Below are 19,917 nucleotides of genomic sequence, written 5' to 3' on the forward strand. Positions count from 1 at the left end.
CAAGGTAATAGACATGAATCTAGACTCAATTTCTTGCAGACGGATAACCACTTTTCCCGGCAACATTTGTTGAAGAGACTGTCTATTCTCCATTGTATATTTTTGACACCTTTGTCAAAAATGAAGTGGGTATAGTTGTGTGAATTCATATCTGAGTCCTCTATTCTGTTCCACTGGTCTTCATGTCTGTTTTTGTGCCAGTACCATGCTGTTTTTATTGCTATTGCTTTGTAATATAGTTTAAAGTCAGGTATTATGATACCTCCAGCATTGTACTTTTTGCTGAGTATTGCCTTGGCTATTCGTGTTTCCAAATGAACGTTAGTGTAGATTTTTCAATCTCTGTGATGAAAGTCATTGGGATTTTGATGGGAATTGCATTATACATGTAGATTGCTTTCAGTAGTATAGCCATTTTTACTATGTTGATTCTACCAATCCATGAGCATGGGAGATCTTTCCATCTCCTGTAGTCTTTCTCAATCTCTTTCTTCAAGAGTTTGTAATTCTCCTTGTAGAGATCATTCACATCCTTTGTTAAATTTACTCCTAGGTATTTGATTTTTTTGAGGCTATTGTCAATGGAATTGTTTTCATATATTTCTTCTCAGTTTGTTTGTTGCTGGTGTATAGAAAAGCTAATGATTTTTGTAAGTTGATTTTGTATCCTGCCACCTTGCAATTGCTGCTTATGGTGTCTAAGAGTTTTTAGATAGAGTTTTTTGGGTCTTTAAGATATAGGATCATATTGTCTACAAATAAGGATATTTTGACAGTTTCTTCACCTAATAGTATTCCTTTTATTTCTTCTTCTTGTCTAATTGCTCTGGCTAGAAATTCCAGTACTATGTTGAATAGGAGTGGGCACCCTTGTCTTCATTCCTGATTTTAGGGGAAATGGTTTCAGTTTTTCTCCATTAAGTATAATGTTGACTGTAGGTTTGTCATATATACCTTTACAATGTTAAGGTACATTCCTTCTATTCCTAGTTTTCTTAGAGCTTTTATCATGAAGTGGTGTTGGAACTTGTTGAAGGCTCTTTCTGCATCTATTGAGATGATCAAGTGGTTTTTGTCTTTGCTTCTATTGATATGCTGTATTACATTTATAGGTTTGCATATGTTGAACCACCCCCGCATCCCTGGGATGAAGCCAACTTGGTCATGGTGTATGATCTTTCTGATGTGTTGTTGGATTCAGTTTGCCATTATTTTATTAAGGTTTTTTGCATTGATATTCATTAAGGAAATTGGCCTGTAGTTCTCCTCTTTGGAGGTGTCTTTGTCTGGTTTTGGGATAACAGTAATATTGGCTTCAAAAAATGAGTTAGGCAGTGCTCTTTCCCTTTGTATTTGGTGGAACAGTTTAAGAAGGGTTGGTATTACTCTTGGGGATATACCCAAAAGACTGTGACACAGGTTACTCCAAAGGCACCTGCACATCCATGTTTATTGCGGCACTATTCACAATAGCCAAGTTATGGAAACAGCCAAGATGCCCCACCACTGACAAATGGATTAAGAAAATGTGGTATCTATGCACAATGGAATTTTATGCAGCCATGAAGAAGAATGAAATATTATCATTTGCTGGTAAATGGATGGAATTGGAGAACATCATTCTGAGTGAGGTTAGCCTGGCCCAAAAGACCAAAAATCGTATGTTCTCCCTCATATGTGGACATTAGATCAAGGGAAAACACAACAATGGGATTGGACTATGAGCACATGATAAAAGCGAGAGCACACAAGGGAGGGGTGAGGATAGGTAAGACACCTAAAAAATTAGCTAGCATTTGTTGCCCTTAACGCAGAGAAACTCAAGCAGATACCTTAAAAGTAACTGAGGCCAATAGCAAAAGGGGAGCAGGAACTAGAGAAAAGGTTAGATCAAAAAGAATTAACCTAGAAGGTAACACACACACACAGGAAATCAATGTGAGTCAATGCCCTGTATAGCTATTCTTATCTCAACCAGCAAAACCCCTTGTTCCTTCCTATTATTGCTTATACTCTACAACAAAATTAGAAATAAGGGCAAAATAGTTTCTGCTGGGTATTGAGGGGTTGGGGGGGAGAGGGAGGGGGCGGAGTGGGTGGTAAGGGAGGGGGTGGGGGCAGGGTGGAGAAATGACCCAAGCCTTGTATGCACATATGAATAATAAAATAATTTTTTAAAAGGGTTAGTATTAGTTCTTCTTTAAACATCTGATAGAATTCAGCAGTGAATCCATCAGGACTTGGACTTCTCTTTTTTGGGAGACTCTTGATGGCTGCTTCAATTTTTTTGTGTGTTATAGATCTATTCAGGTGATTAATATCCCCTTGGTTCAGTTTGGGGTGGTTGTATGTTTCTAGAAATCTGTCCATTTCTTCTAAATTTTCAAATTTATTAGAGTATAGCCTCTCAAAGTAGTCTCTGATGATTTCTTGGATTTCCGTGGTGTTTGTTTTGCATTTCTGATTTTACTTATTTGGGTTTTTTCTCTCCTTATTTTAGTCAGGTTTGCCAGGGCTCTGTCAATCTTATTTATTTTTTCAAAGAACAGCTTTTTATTTCATTGATCCTTTGTATTTTTTGTTTCTATTTCATTGATTTCAGCCCTTATTTTAATTCTTTCTTTCCTTCTGTTTATTTGGGGATTTGCTTGTTCTTGTTTTTCTAGGAGTTTGAGCTGTAGTATTAGGTCATTGATTTGAGATCTTTCAGTCTTTTTAATATATGCACTCGTGGCTATACACTTTCCTCTTAGGACTGCTTTTGCTGTATTCCATAGGTTCTGGTAGGTTGTGTTTTCATTTTCATTAACTTCCAGGAAACTTTTAATTTCCTCTTTTATTTCATCAATGACCCATTGATCATTGAGCAATGTGTTGTTCAGCTTCCAACTGTTTGCATGTTTTTTATTGCTGTTTTTGTTGTTGATTTCTAGTTTTAATGCATTGTGATCAGATAGAATGCATGGGATTCTTTCTATTTTCTTATATTTGCTGAGGAGTTCTTTATTGATTTTTTGCTTGGATGACCTATCTATTGATGATAGTGGGGTGTTAATGTCTCCCACTACCACTTTGTTGGAGTTAATATATGCTTTTAGGTCCTTCAGGGTGATAGGGGATATTAAGGTCTCTCGCTAACACTGTGTTAGCATATATATATATATATATATATATATATATATATTAGGTCCTTCAGAGTATGTTTGATGAAATTGGGTTCATTGACATTGCGTGCATATAGGTTGATAATTGTTATTTCCTTTTGGTACATTTCCCCTTTTTTTAGTATGGAGTGTCCTTCTCTATCTCTTTTGATCAATGTAATTTTGAAGTCTACTTTGTCCAAGATTAGTATTACTAACCCTGCCTGTTTTCAGGGGCCATTGGCTTGGTAAACCTTCTTCCAGCCTTTCAGTCTCAGCCAGTGCTTATTTCTGTTGATGAGGTGGGTCTTCTCTAGGCAGCAAATTGTTGAATCTTCCTTTTTAATCCAGAGGGCCAATTGGTGTCTTTTGATGGGGGAGCTAATTCTGTTAACATTTAGTGTTAGTATTGGTAGGTATGGGGTGATCCCTGTCATGTAGTTGTCTTTGTTGATTAAGTGTTTGATTTTGTGTAGCTGAATCAATGTTACTCACTGATTCTTTGTCTTTTCTTCTCCTGTGGTTTGGGATTGCCTGTCTGCCCTTTCATGGTTCTGTTTGCTTTCATTTTCTGTGTGCAGAATTCCTTGGAGAATTTTTTGTAGTGGTGGCTTGGTGGTTATATATTGTTTTAGTTTCTGCTTATCATGGAAGACTTTTATTGCTCCATCTATTTTGAATGATAGTTTTGCTGGGTAGAGTATCCTGGGATTGAAGTTATTTTCATTCAGTGCCCAGAAGACCTCACTCCATGCTCTTCCTTCTTTTAAGGTTTCCATTGAGAAATCTGCTGTGATTTTGATGGGTTTACCGTTGTATGTTATTTGTTTTTTCTCTCTTACAGCCTTCAATATTATTTCTCTAGTCTCGGTTCCTGTTGTTTTAATGATAACATGTCATGGGTTAGTTCTATTTTGGTCAGGTCTGTTTGGTGTCCTGAGGGCTTCCTGTACCTGAATGGGCATAGTTTTCTCTAGATTTGGGAAATTTTCTGTTATTATTTTGTTGAGTATATTACACATTCCTTTTGTTTGCACCTCTTCTCCTTCTTCAATGCCCATAATTCTCACGTTTGGTCTTTTGATGGAGACAGTGAGTTCTTGCATTTTCTTTTTACAGGCCTTGAGTTGTTTAAATAATAGTTCTTCAGTTTTTCCTTTAATTGCCATTTCATCTTCAAGTTCTGAGATTCTCTCTTCTGTTTGTTCTATTTTGCTGGAATGGCCTTCCATTTTGTTTTGTATTTCTGTTTCATTCTTTTTTCTGAGGTTTTCCATATCATGGGTTACTTCCTCTCTAATATTGTCTATTTTCACTTGTAATTTTTTATTTCTCTGTTTATGGTGTTCTCTGTTTCAGTTTGGTGTTTATTTAGGGCTCCTATGACTTCATTTATTTGTTTCTGTGTCTTCTCATATTCTTTATTTTTGTTGTCTTGGAATTTCTTTTTTTTTTTTTTCATTTTCCTTTTATTATTCATATGTGCATACAAGGCTTGGTTCATTTCTCCCCCCTGCCCCCAGGCCCTCCCTTACCACCTACTCCACCCCCTCCCGCTCCCCCCCTCAATACCCAACAGAAACTATTTTGTCCTTATATCTAATTTTGTTGTAGAGAGAGTATAAGCAATAATAGGAAGGAACAAGGGTTTTTGCTGGTTGAGATAAGGATAGCTATACAGGGCATTGACTCACATTGATTTCCTGTGCGTGGGTGTTACCTTCTAGGTTAATTCTTTTTGATCTAACCTTTTCTCTAGTTCCTGGTCCCCTTTTCCTATTGGCCTCAGTTGCTTTAAGGTATCTGCTTTAGTTTCTCTGCATTAAGAGTAACAAATGCTAGCTAGTTTTTTAGGTGTCTTACCTATCCTCACCCCTCCCTTGTGTGCTCTCGCTTTTATCATGTGCTCATAGTCCAATCCCCTTGTTGTGTTTGCCCTTGATCTAATGTCCACATATGAGGGAGAACATACGATTTTTGGTCTTTTGAGCAAGGCTAACCTCACTCAGAATGATGTTCTCCAGTTCCATCCATTTACCAGCGAATGATAACATTTCGTTCTTCGTCATGGCTGCATAAAATTCCATTGTGTATAGGTACCACATTTTCTTAATCCATTCGTCTGTGGTGGGGCATCTTGGCTGTTTCCATAACTTGGCTATTGTGAATAGTGCCGCAATAAACATGGATGTGCAGGTGCCTCTTGAGTAACAGTCTTTTGGGTATATCCCCAAGAGTGGTATTGCTGGGTCAAATGGTAGATCGATGTCCAGCTTTTTAAGTAGCCTCCAAATTTTTTTCCAGAGTGGTTGTACTAGTCTACATTCCCACCAACAGTGTAAGAGGGTTCCTTTTTCCCCACATCCTCGCCAACACCTGTTGTTGGTGGTGTTGCTGATGATGGCTATTCTAACAGGGGTGAGGTGGAATCTTAGTGTGGTTTTAATTTGCATTTCCTTTATTGCTAGAGATGGTGAGCATTTTTTCATGTGTTTTCTGGCCATTTGAATTTCTTCTTTTGAGAAAGTTCTGTTTAGTTTACATGCCCATTTCTTTATTGGTTCATTAGTTTTGGGAGAATTTAGTTTTTTAAGTTTCCTGTATATTCTGGTTATCAGTCCTTTGATGTATAATTGGCAAATATTTTCTCCCACTCTGTGGGTGTTCTCTTCAGTTTAGAGACCATTTCTTTTGATGAACAGAAGCTTTTTAGTTTTATGAGGTCCCATTTATCTATGCTATCTCTTAGTTGCTGTGCTGCTGGGGTTTCATTGAGAAAGTTCTTACCTATACCTACTAACTCCAGAGTATTTCCTACTCTTTCTTGTATCAACTTAAGAGTTTGGGGTCTGATATTAAGATCCTTGATCCATTTTGAGTTAATCTTGGTATAGGGTGATATACATGGATCTAGTTTCAGTTTTTTGCAGACTGCTAACCAGTTTTCCCAGCAGTTTTTGTTGAAGAGGCTGCTATTTCTCCATCGTATATTTTGAGCTCCTTTGTCAAAGATAAGTTGCTCATAGTTGTGTGGCTTCATATCTGGATCCTCTATTCTGTTCCACTGGTCTTCATGTCTGTTTTTGTGCCAGTACCATGCTGTTTTTATTGTTATTGCTTTGTAATATAGTTTGAAGTCAGGTATTGTGATACCTCCTGCATTGTTCTTTTGACTGAGTATTGCCTTGGCTATTCGTGGCCTCTTGTGTTTCCATATAAATTTCACAGTAGATTTTTCAATCTCTTTAATGAATGTCATTGGAATTTTGATGGGAATTGCATTAAACATGTAGATTACTTTGGGGAGTATAGACATTTTTACTATGTTGATTCTACCAATCCATGAGCATGGGAGATCTCTCCACTTTCTATAGTCTTCCTCAATCTCTTTCTTCAGAAGTGTATAGTTTTCCTTGTAGAGGTCTTTCACATCTTTTGTTAGGTTTACACCTAGGTATTTGATTTTTTTGAGGCTATTGTAAATGGAATTGTTTTCATACATTCTTTTTCCGTTTGCTCATTGTTAGTGCATAGAAATGCTAATGATTTTTCTATGTTGATTTTATATCCTGCTACTTTGCTATAGCTATTGATGATGTCTAGAAGCTTCTGAGTAGAGTTTTTTGGGTCTTTAAGGTATAGGATCATGTCGTCTGCAAATAGGGATATTTTGACAGTTTCTTTGCCTATTTGTATTCCTTTTATTCCTTCTTCTTGCCTAATTGCTCTGGCTAGGAATTCCAGTACTATGTTGAATAGGAGTGGCGAGAGTGGGCATCCTTGTCTGGTTTCTGATTTTAGAGGGAATGGTTTTAATTTTTCTCCGTTAAGTATAATGCTGGCTGTAGGTTTGTCATATATAGCTTTTATAATGTTGAGGAACTTTCCTTCTATTCCTAGTTTTCTTAGAGCTTTTATCATGAAATGATGTTGGATCTTATCAAAGGCTTTTTCTGCATCTATTGAGATGATCAAGTGGTTTTTGTCTTTGCTTCTGTTAATGTGGTTTATTACATTTATTGATTTTCGTATGTTGAACCACCCCTGCATCCCTGGGATGAAGCCTACCTGGTCGTGGTGGATAATCTTTTTGATGTGTTGCTGAATTCGATTTGCCATTATTTTGTTGAGGATTTTTGCATCAATGTTCATTAAGGAGATTGGCCTATAGTTCTCCTTTTTGGAGGTGTCTTTGCCTGGTTTTGGGATAAGTGTAATACTGGCTTCATAAAATGTGTTTGGCAGTTTTCCTTCCCTTTCTATTTCATGGAACAGTTTAAGGAGGGTTGGTATCAGTTCTTCTTTAAAGGTCTGATAGAATTCAGCAGAGAATCCATCAGGTCCTGGACTTTTCTTTTTGGGGAGACTCTTGATTGCTGCTTCAATTTCATTTTGTGTTATAGGTCTATTCAGGTGATTAATTTCCTCTTGGTTCAGTTTTGGATGATCATATGTATCTAGAAATCTGTCCATTTCTTTTAGATTTTCAAATTTATTTGAATATAGGTTCTCAAAGTAGTCTCTGATGATTTCCTGGACTTCCATGGTGTTTGTTGTTATCTCCCCTTTTGCATTCCTGATTCTACTAATTTGGGTTTTTTCTCTCCTCATTTTAGTCAGGTTTGCCAGGGGTCTATCGATCTTGTTTATTTTTTCAAAGAACCAACTTTTTGTTTCATTAATTCTTTGTATGGTATTTTTGGTTTCTATTTCGTTGATTTCAGCTCTTATTTTTATTATTTCTCTCCTTCTATTTGCTTTGGGATTTGCTTGTTCTTGTTTTTCTAGGAGTTTGAGATGTATCATTAGGTCATTGATTTGGGATCTTTCAATCTTTTTAATATATGCACTCATGGCTATAAACTTTCCTCTCAAGACTGCCTTAGCTGTGTCCCATAGGTTCCGGTAGGTTGTGTTTTCATTTTCATTGACTTCTAGGAACTTTTTAATTTCCTCTTTTATTGCATCGATGATCCATTCTTCATTAAGTAATGAGTTATTTAGTTTCCAGCTGTTTGCAAGTTTTTTGTCTTTACTTTTGTTGTTGAGTTCTACTTTTACTGCATTGTGGTCAGATAGTATGCACGGTATTATTTCTATTTTCTTATATTTGCTGAGGCTTGCTTTGTGCCCTAGGATATGATCTATTTTGGAGAAGGTTCCATGGGCTGCTGAGAAGAATGTATATTGTGTAGAGGTTGGATGAAATGTTCTGTAGACATCTACTAGGTCCATTTGATCTATTGCATATTTTAGATCTTGGATTTCTTTATTGAGTTTTTGTTTGGATGACCTATCTATTGATGATAATGGAGTGTTAAAGTCTCCCACAACCACTGTGTTGGCGTTTATATATGCTTTTAGGTCTTTCAGGGTATGTTTGATGAAATTGGGTGCGTTGACATTGGGTGCGTACAGATTGATGATTATTATTTCCTTTTGGTCTATTTCCCCTTTTATTAGTATGGAATGTCCTTCTTTATCTCGTTTGATCAATGTAGGTTTGAAGTCTACTTTGTCAGAGATAAGTATTGCTACTCCTGCCTGTTTTCGGGGGCCATTGGCTTGGTAAATCTTCTTCCAGCCTTTCATCCTAAGCATATGCTTATTTCTGTTGGTGAGATGAGTCTCCTGTAAGCAACAAATTGTTGGATCTTCTTTTTTAATCCATTTTGTCAAACGGTGTCTTTTGATGGGTGAATTAAGTCCATTAACATTAAGCGTTAGTACTGATAGGTATGTGGTGATTCCTGCCATTTAGTTGTCTTAGTTGTTTGAAGGTTTGATTGTGTGTACCTAACTTGATGTTACTCTCTACTGTCTTGCTTTTTCTTATCCTGTGGTTTGGTGCTGCCTGCCTTTTCATGGTTAAGTTGGGTGTCACTTTCTGTGTGCAGGATCCCTTGCAGAATCTTTTGTAATGGTGGCTTTGTGGTCACATATTGTTTTAGTTTCTGCTTATCATGGAAGACTTTTCTTTCTCCATCTATTTTGAATGATAGCTTTGCTGGGTAGAGTATCCTGGGGTTGAAGTTATTTTCATTCAGTGCCCGGAAGATCTCACCCCACGCTCTTCTTGCTTTTAATGTTTCTGTTGAGAAGTCTGCTGTGATTTTGATGGGTTTACCTTTGTATGTTACTTGTTTTTTCTCTCTTGCAGCCTTCAATATTCTTTCCTTAGTTTCTGAACTTGTTGTTTTAATGATGATATGTCGTGGAGTAGTTCTATTTTGATCTGGTCTGTTTGGTGTCCTGGAGGCCTCTTGCATTTGTATGGGAATATCTTTCTCTAGATTTGGGAAATTTTCCATTATTATTTTGTTGAATATATTACGCATTCCCTTCACTTGCACCTCTTCTCCTTCTTCGATGCCCATGATTCTCAAGTTTGGTCTTTTGATGGAGTCAGTGAGTTCTTGCATTTTCTTTTCACAGGTCTTGAGTTGTTTAATTAGTAGTTCTTCAGTTTTTCCTTTAATTACCATTTCATCTTCAAGTTCTGAGATTCTGTCTTCTGTTTGTTCTATTCTGCTGGATTGGCCTTCCGTTTTGTTTTGCAGTTCTGTTTCGTTCTTTTTTCTGAGGTTTTCCATATCCTGGCTGTTTTCTTCTTTATTGTTGTCTATTTTTGTCCTGAGTTCATTTATACATTTATTCATTGTGTTCTCTCTTTCACTTTGGTGTTTATACAGTGCTTCTATGGTTTCCTTTATTTCTTCTTTTGCTTTTTCAAATTCTCTATTTTTATTGTCTTGGAATTTCTTGAATGTCTCCTGTACATTTTGGTTGACCCTATCCAGTATCATCTCTATAAAATTCTCATTGAGTACTTGTAGTATGTCTTCTTTTAAATTATTCTTGTGGGCTTCATTGGGTCCTTTGGCATAGTTTATCTTCATTTTGTTGGAGTCTGGATCTGAGTTTCTGTTCTCTTCATTCCCCTCTGATTCCTGTACTAATTTTTTGCTGTGGGGAAACTGGTTTCCTTGTTTTTTCTGTCTTCCTGTCATTGTCCTTGGTGTTGTTACTGTCCCTGTACTGTGTGTAATTAAGTATTTTCTAGCTTGTAATAATAACAATGGTAATATTGAGAATGGAAGAGTGAGCTGAGATGGAAAGCAAGAAGTTAAAGAAAAGGGGAAAACAAATATACAGACAAGAGGGAGAAAGCAGAACAAGGTATCAGACAAGAGAGTTTCAAAGGTATAAACAGGGAGCGTTAGTGTACTAATCGACAGTAAGCTGAACAGACAATAGAGTGACAGAGAGAGGATTGAAAATCAAAGATAAAAAAAATAAAAAATAAGTATATGAAAGTAATATCTATTTATAAAAATGAGTTAAAATAAAATGGAAAATAGAAAATTAAAAAAAAAAAAAACCAAGAAACTTCCAAGTTTATATGCAATGCAATTTCAGTCTTAATAATTTGGATGTCCGTCTCAATCTCCAGTCCTGGAGTTGGTGCCTCAGGTGTTGTTCTGTAGTTGTCTCATCAAAGGGGATGCATAAAGTAGAACAAAACTACACACTCACACACACACACACACACACACACACACAAAAGCCCCACCAAGTGTCCCCAGTTCAAATGCAATACAGTTTCAGTAAGTTTTTCGGCTTGCAGGTGTAATTCGGTTGTTCTCTCATCAAAGATAGGGAGAAAAAGAAAAAAAAGCATCTGGAGACAGTTCTGAGAGTGGTATCTGCAACTGTGGCTTGCCTGCCTGCTGCTCTCAGCCTGTAGCTGGCGGCTTTATTTATGCAGATCTCTGGGGTGAGCTAGCGCTCACCTGGTCCCACAGGCTTTGTTTGCTCAGAGTTCTCCTGTGCGGCGGCCTCTGCCACAGGCTTTCCCCTTTCCAAGCACTGGGAAAGGCGACACTGCCCCGCGTTGTCAGGCCTGCGTGTTTATTTACAGTTCACGTGGGAAGTGGGTCTTCCCTCCTCTCACAAGCGTCCCTGCTCCTGGTTGCTGGGCGCGCCCCGCTCCCGCCAGAGCCTCTCCGGCCCGCCCGGCTCGTTTATTTACAGTCCCGGGAAGGATTCCCTTCCCCCAATCTTCAGCGCTCAGGGCGCCCCACCCTCTTTCCAGCGTCTTAACTGTTCTTATTGCTTAGTACTCAGTTTCTCTTTTTTTCCCGGGTGGAGGTCAGTCTGTCCAGGGGGCTATGCTGCTCTGGCCCAGGCTTGTCTGTGGGGGAACCGCGGTACCGCGAAGCTCACCTGGTCCGCGTCTTCCCGAGCCGTGTGGGCGCCGGCCACTGGCGGCCCCGGGGGCCTCCTCAGTTCCCCATTTAAGGTGAAGTGGAGATTCTCTGCGCCGGCTGGAGATGTGGAGAAGTCAGTTATGCCTTTTCTCGGTGATTATGCCTGCAAAGTGTGTCTCCAGCGTCTCTCCAAGATTTCACTATAGGAGGCTCGCTTTCTGCTTCCTACCTCTAGCCGCCATCTTGGAAATCCTGTCTTGGAATTTCTTGAGTGCCTCCTGTACATATTGGCTGACCATATCCAGTAACATCTGTATGAAATTTTCATTAATTACTTTGCAGGATATCTTCTTTCAGGATGTTCTTGTGGGCTTCGTTGGGTTCCTTGGTATAGTTTATCTTTGTTTTGTTAGAGACTGGATCTGTATAGCCGTTTTCTTCATTTTGCTCTAAATCATGTACTACTTTATTTTGGTTGGGGGGGAGAATGGTTTCCATCCCTTTTTTGTCTACCCATATTTCCACTGGGTACCATATCTGTCTCTGGACTATATGTAATTTAGTATTAGCTGGGTTAAAATATTAATGCTAACAAAACCAAGAGAGAAGGAGAAAAAAGAGAAAGAAAGATAAAAAGAAAGAAAGAAAAAAGTGAAAAAATGGGAGAGATGGTGAGTGATCAAACAGCAAACCAGACAGCCAAGCCCTTAAAGAAGGGCAAAAAAAAAAAACAGTTCTGGAACAGTAGAATTTCAGTCTTAGTTGTTCTGATGATACTCCTTTAGCATCCAGTCCTGTCTGTCTGTGTCTCTTAGGCAGGTTTGGAGCCCTCCTGTGGCAGACTGCCAAGCAGGAACCTGGTGGAGCGGCTATCTGGCAAGCCTGTAGAGCTAGGGCCTGGTGTGGCCCAAGGAGTGGGGGGCCTGGCAGAGCATGGATCAGGCAGTCCCACATGGAGCTGTGGCCTGGCGGGGCCTGATGGGTGGGGCCCCAAGGGATTGGGATCCTGGTGGGGTATGGATCTAGCTTAGAGCTGAGGCCCAGCATGGCCCAAGGGGCAGGGATCCCAGTGGGGCATGGATCCATCAGTCCCATGTAGAGCTGGGATCAGTGGGGCCCAAGGGGTGGGGAGCCTGGCGGAGCTGAGCAGCAGCTTTGCGGGCTTATGGGGCAGGGACTCGCTGGACCAGCTGTTCTTTTAGTAGATCTTGGCATGGAGAGGACTTCCATGATCTAGGGATTTAGAGTGCTATACTCTCCCTGGTGCTTTACCTCAGCGAAGGGTGTCTCCAGCATCTCAGCAAAGTCCCTGGTTCACGGAGCTCACACGGTCTGCGGCTGTGTCCCACTCTCCATCTTGGATGTTCCTCAAGGGAAGTCTTTCAGTGATTTTGTTCTCTCATGCAGCTTTGCCAGCCAACAGTAAGATCTGACCAATTCCTGAGATGCTGAGAAGACATCTTTCTTACTGTGCTGATGGATCATAACTGACTCTTTCTGAATGGTGATAACTTATTATTAAACCATGATTTACTTAGCTCCAACTTTACACTGAACATTCTGGATGAAGTACAAGTTTCCAAGGCTTTCTGCTGTGTTTTTCAAACTTGACAAAGAGCTGCTAGCAGTAACCAGGCCACATTCTGAATGAAGAACTGCCTTGAAATTTCCTCTTCCAGATTAATTAATCTGTCACCTCTAAACTCAGCCTCACACAATGTCTAAGCACGTGGACAAAACATAAGTCAAGTTCTTTGATAGAATACAATACAAATGGTCTCCAGTACAATTCACAATTCTTCCCATCTACAACTCCTTCTGAACACAGTCTTTCCTCTCCACATTTCTACATACATTTCAGTCTCTGAGGACCTAAGACACTCTGCCTTCAGTCTCCTAGTTTTGCTGTGCCCACTTCTCCAAACTTCCAAATTCTTCCAGCAAAGTAGTTTCAAAGGCTTAAGAACCAAATGTTCATGTTTAAGCAAAGTAATGACCTCATTCTTGGTACCAATTCTATGTGTTCCCATGTTTCATCCCTTTGACACAATACCTGAAAGAATAAAATAAAGGAGAAAAGACTGATAATGTCTTATAGTTTCAGTATATGCTAACTGGCTCTGCTGATTCTGGAGCCACTGTGATGCAGAGCATAATGGCAGGTAGATCATATAGCAGAAACCTCATAGGAGGTAGAGAGAGAGAGAGAAAAGAAGAATAAGGAGGAGGAAGAGGAGGAGAAGAGGAGGAGGGGAGGAGGAGGGGAGGAATAGAACAAGGACAAGGAGGAGGAGAAGGAGGCAGAGGAGAGGGAAGGGAAGAAGACAAAAGAAGGGAGGGAAGAAGACACGAGAAGAGAGAGAAATGGACTAGGGATCTGGTATAACCTTCAAAGGCATGTCCTCAGTGACTTACTTCCCACAGCTATGCACACCTCATAAAGTTTCAGCACCTCCCAAAATAGTGTCACCAGCTGGGGACCAAGCATTGACACTTGAGCATGTACAGGACTTTCATAATCAAACCATAATACTTGGTGTGAAATGGAGGTTGTTGTTATTTTATCTGAGTTACTTCTCTATTGTTAGGATTGCTAATATAATTTTAAACAATAAAGAATTGAATAGGCCATTTCAATAGATCATTCAAGGGTCTATGATTTAATGACCTTTTTGGAATTTAAAATGTAAGACAAACATCTGAATGGTGTTAGAGGTGTGTCTCCTACCATAGTATTGTCTCCATTGGGATTTTTCTTTTTTTGGTTTGCTGATCTTTACTGCTCAGGAATGTTTTCATTCTTCCATAGAAAACTGAGCTCTAGAAAGTGGATGACACTCTGAGACACATGCTCTTCATTCATAAAAGAAGTCTATGAGGTAACCTCACATCAATGATGTGGATTGAGTGAAAATGATGGGAAAACATGGCTTACAGAGCTGCATACATGTTCACAGAAAAATTATTAAAATTTTTAAGATTCCTTATATTGCCTTCAAAATTATTATGTCTATCATTACCCTCAACAAAACATTGTGGGAGGAGGACAAAATATAGAAAATGCTGCCTTCAGTTGGTGGTGATTGGCAGTACTGGATGATGGCACCCAAAAAAAGAAGAAAAAAACAAGATTGGCCATTGCCATATATTTGTACTCACAAGACTTATCTGGACCTCTGCCCGTGGGCATAAGCAGGGACCAACAGAACAATCTTTGTTAACCAATATGTCTCCATAATATCAACACATCCAAGGCTGGAACCATCACTTCCACTGGTGTTGAGGAAAGAGGCCCAAGAAGTGCAGGTGACACCAAACTATAAGCAGAATACAACACCCACAGATGCCCACACACCTAGTGATGGAAATAAGGGTGTGCTATTGTGTGAAAATGAGGGCTTTAGCTTCACTTAGACACCATGATACATGAGAGATTATGTTTTCACAACATCACTCTGAGGGGAAAGTAAAAGCATTATGGACCAAAAGACATACCTTCACTGACCCCATCTGGGTTCCATCACTCTTTCTACTGTGAGGATGTTGTGGTCACAGGCAAAAGAATTCATATGAATCACAGAAGTATCTTTGATCTTGACACAACCCCCCTTTCCAGTGAGCCTCATTCACCATCATTGCAATCTGTTGTTTCACCCTCTTGAAATGCATGATTAGCACCCACTCTTTGTGGCTAGCAGACCTTTTCCCCATTATACTACCTTTCATGACAGTAGAAAATCAGCTACAATTTAGAAGTTAGCTGTATTTATTTTTTTTCCCTGCTGTATTAGTTACCTTTGTGTTGCTATGGCCAAAATTCCTAAGAGAATAGCTTAAACTATGAAAGATTTACTTTGGTTCATGGTTTCAGGTGGGTTAGTGCATGGTTGCTTGGCCCATGTGCTAAGTCAAAACAGCATGGTGGTAGGAACATATGGCAGGGACTGTTGACCTCACAGAAATTTTATTTCATTATGCTTTAACAATATAGAACAAATTATTTCATTTTTTGGTTTTATTAAAACTTGCTTTCTGACCAAAAGTGTGGTCTATTGTACAGAATGATACATAGGCTGTTGAGAAAAGAATGTACTCTGAGGCTGTTAAATGAAATATTTTGTACATGTCTTTTAAGTCCATTTGATTTGTGGTATAGCTGTTCTCAGAAGTGTCTAGAAGATATATCTATTTAGAGAGCAGGGCATTGAAGTATACCACCAGTATACTAGTATACTAGAATACTATCCATCATTATTCCCAATAGTGCTTGTTTTATGAAACTGGCTACACACATGTTTGGTGAATATCTATTTATAATCATTATAACTTGTAGATCGATTGTTCCCTATAGTGGTATGTCTTGACCTTCTTTATTTCTTTTGGCTAATTTTTGCTTCAAAACTTCTCAGATATGAGACTAGCTACTTCTGCTTGCTTTCTGCTTCCACTTGCTTGGTACATCATTTTCCATCCTTTCACTTTTACTCTGTGTCTTTTCCTGTGTTGTATGTTTCTAATGGGGAAAAAACAGTCAAATCTTGTTAATCAGCAACTTTGTTTCCTTTAATTATAAAATTAAGACCATTTAAATTTAGTGTTACTTTTGAGAGATAGTTGCTGATTCTTGTAACTTTGTTGGCTTTTTTCCATTTTATTCTTGAGGTGGTCATTTGCCTTACCCAGTGATGGGTGGGAGCTCTTTAGAGGTGGAAAATATTAAATATGAGTCTTTTTCACTCCTCAGCAGAGACATTGGGCATATCCTAAAGTTATTTCTCCATTCAAGCATGACTGAGCAAGTTAGGAAGATCAGGAGATCCCTTCTCTGGAATTTTCTGTTAAGTGTACAGATCTCCCATCTTAACTGTCACTTTTTCAGTGTATCACACTGAGGCTTTTCTTTCCTCTTTTCCTTACAACCCCTCATGGAAGGATTCTCACACTTCACTTTGCTTAGGACTAGATGTTATGGTCTTCTTTTATAATTCTAAAGTTCAATATTCCTTGATTTTACCTGGTCTCTGTCTACTGTTTATTGTGGGCCTATTTTGCCTTTCCACAACAACCACTTCTCCTTTAATCCACATACCTGGGGTTTTTTGTTTGTTTGTTTCAGGTTCTTGGAGACAGAGGAAAGTGTTCTGTGCCTCTAATTTACTAAGTTCCTCAGACATGAGTATTCATTCTTGAGAAATGATTACTTTGTGTGGTGTTATGAAGGCAAAATTCCAGGTAGTCTACAAATCTAGGTGGTGAAGAGAAAACCACTGATTTTGCATCCTATGTATCAAAGTTGAGGTTCTGATTTGGAAAAATCAAAACTGCCAATTTTGCAAGAGAAAAGCAGGGATGTTCTAGTCTAACAGTGAAAACTGAAGCTGGGTCAGTGACAGAGTGTAATGAGGGAAATAGAAAAAGTGAGGGATACCTGTGTATGAGATAAGGAGAACAGAGGAGTGAGAAGAAACACACTGTTGTGCAAAAAAAGCCACAAAGAAGCATTCAGAAGTGAGACATGGGAAACACACAATGAAGTCACAGAGGAGCTGGAAAGTAAAAAAGAGAGATAAGGCTCTGGAACTTGGGGGATCTCTCCTGCAAACAGAGTCCCATGAGTTATGAAACCCCAGCCATATCATATGGACTTGACCCCATCTCCAGATACTGATCACAGACTAGAGGGACCACAAGTCCTTTGAGATTCTTTATTCCAGCAATTTGATAGGTACTAGAAAGGGTTACCAAGGCCCTCAGCCTGACGTTCTGGATGCACCTTGCAGACCTCTTCTGCTTTTCCAAACATCCAGCAACAGAGCCCCAAGAACTCTGTTGGGCCCAGCTAGGCCCAACCGGATGATGTTCTGTGATCTGAGAGTGAAGATTCTGTGGAAAGAAATGGCATTTAATATGGAATAGGGGCACATGTGCTCAACATCAAGAAACACAAGAATCACATATAGAGCACCATCATGCAAACTTGCTGATGTTTTAGAAGGAGTCTATCCAAGACTCTCACTCAGATCTGGAAGTCTCCTTTCCACTCTAGCCACATTAGATACTGTGGGTGGTGCCCTGAACAAGGCTTACTCGTTTAGAGACAAATGGAGAATAAAATTCAGACCCCAACAGCTCCCTAAATCAAGGGCCCAAAAATGAGGGAGGAATGAAAGTCATTGCTAATTTTCCCAGGACCCTAACAAAACATGATGGCAGCCTACCTGTACTGACCTCAATGTCTTGGTGAGAATTTGTGGACAACTAACAGAAGAAATGGGAAAGGTAGAGTCATCTGTGTCTGGGGATCTCTTCATTACTGGCAATCAGCTCAGCTTCTCCATGTCACAGACATCGGTAAGCCAATGTGAGCCTTGGGAGTCTCAGAAATGGACAAGGTGTCACACAGGTGTTTGTTCTCCCCATATATTCAGATGTCATCTTATCTTACAAATGACTTCCATGATCTTCCTTTTTCTCTGCTTATACTATAGAATGGCAGAACATAAAGAGTATGGGTATAAAAGAGTGTTGAAAGTATGAGCAATCAGTAAGAAGATAACCCAGCAAAAACATGCAATGGGTTTACTGAGATACATGGGAAGAATCATTTCCCATTGTCCTCAGAAAGGGAATTTAACCTCAGAGTCTATGCAGCCACATTCTAGGTGAAGAAAGAGGCAAGCTGAAACTGGCAGCATTCCTCAGAGGATGAGAACAGAGCCAGTGTAAAAAATGGCAGTCATACCTGCAGAACTGCAGTCTCTGGAAAAGGCTGTGGTCTTCATTCAAAGATCCTGAAAGACTTTGGAAGTCTCACAGGAGACAGTGCTGCAACATGATGGCTGTGATATAATATAATGTAATTTAGTGCTTGCTATAAGCTGTTCCAGTGAGGAGACTGTTGGGCCATGTGGAAGACAAAAGAAAAGCATGAAGATAGAGCTGAGCTTCATGACGTAGAGGAATATCAGAAAATTTTCAATCCTTTTTAAAGTAGAAATTCTGAAAAGAATTTACTGATTAAGAGAGTCTTATGGTACAGAAGGAATTGGTATTTGTCACTATGACATCTGATTAGAAAAAAAGGGAAGATGAACCTTCCAACATTGGGACTGGGAAGTGGTTTGGAGATGCAATATTTAGGAGGAAGACTATGTTGATCAAAAGCACAATTTTGACAAATTAAACTTGTGAAAACATTTCCTGAAAATCTCCCAGTATAGGAGCCCTGATGTATAATGGATCATTTTCTTACATTGGCACAAAAAGAAGGAAGTCATTCAATTAAAACAATATAATAACATCCCAATATTTTAGGATCACAAATGCAGAAGCCATGGATTTCAGAACTCATATAGAAAATATACATTTCTTAACTATTATATATAGTAAATATAAGGGTATTATATTTGCTGTATGCCACTCAGATGCTAATAAGTGTGACATATTATATATATTATATTCTTCATGTAAGAATATATTATGCTGGGACTGCATCAAACTAAAGAGCTCTGCACAGCAAAGGAAAAAGTTAACAGACTCAAGAGGCAACCCACGGAATAGGAGAAAATCTTTGCCAGCTACTCATTCAACAAGGGTCTAATATCCAGAATCTACAGGAAACTCAAAAAATGCACCTCCAAAAGAATCAACATTCTAATGAAGAAATGGGCACATTAAACAGGAATTCTCAGAGAAGAGATACAAATGACCAGGACATACCTGAAGAAGTGCTCAACTTCCCTGGTTATAAAAAAAGAGATGCAAATCAAAACAACACTTAGTTTTCAACACACCCCAATTAGAATGGCCATAATCAAGGACAATAACAACAATAAATGCTGGTGAGGATGTGGCAAAACAGGAATCTTTATGCACTGCTGGTGGGAATGCAAATTAGTACAACCGCTACAGAAAACAGTATGGAGATTCCTCAAAAAACTAGAGATAGAACTGCCATATGATCCAGTGATACCACACCTGGGCATCTACCCAAAGGAACATAAAGATACAATAGAGACACCTGTATGCTGATGTTCATCACAGCACTATTCATAATATCCAAGCTTTGGAAGCAAAGCAGGTGCCCTACAACTGATGAATGGATCAAGAAAATGTGGTGTATATACACAATGGAGTATTACTCGGCCATAAGGAATAATGACACCATGAGGTTTGAAGGTAAATGGATGCAATTGGAGGACATCATGTTAAGTGAAGTAACCCAAGCTCAGAAAAACAAAAGTCGCATGTTTTCTCTCATACATGGAAGAAAGATACAGAAGATAAACATATACACAAAAACAAGCATGATCATGTACAAACTCAATTGTAGAACATGTTTGCAACAGTGGAGACAATGGAGGCAATGTAAATGATTTACAATGTAAGTCTAATCAGAATTGTCACTATGAATCCCCCATATAATGAATATATCTTAATAAAAATTATTTTTAAAAGAATATATTCAAAAAACTGAAACTAGATCCATGTATATCACCCTATACCAAGATTAACTCAAAATGGATCAAAGATCTCAATCAGACCACAAACTCTAAAGTTGTTAC

The sequence above is a fragment of the Castor canadensis genome, chromosome 16, assembly GCF_047511655.1.
Source record: "Castor canadensis chromosome 16, mCasCan1.hap1v2, whole genome shotgun sequence".
NCBI lineage: Eukaryota > Metazoa > Chordata > Mammalia > Rodentia > Castoridae > Castor > Castor canadensis.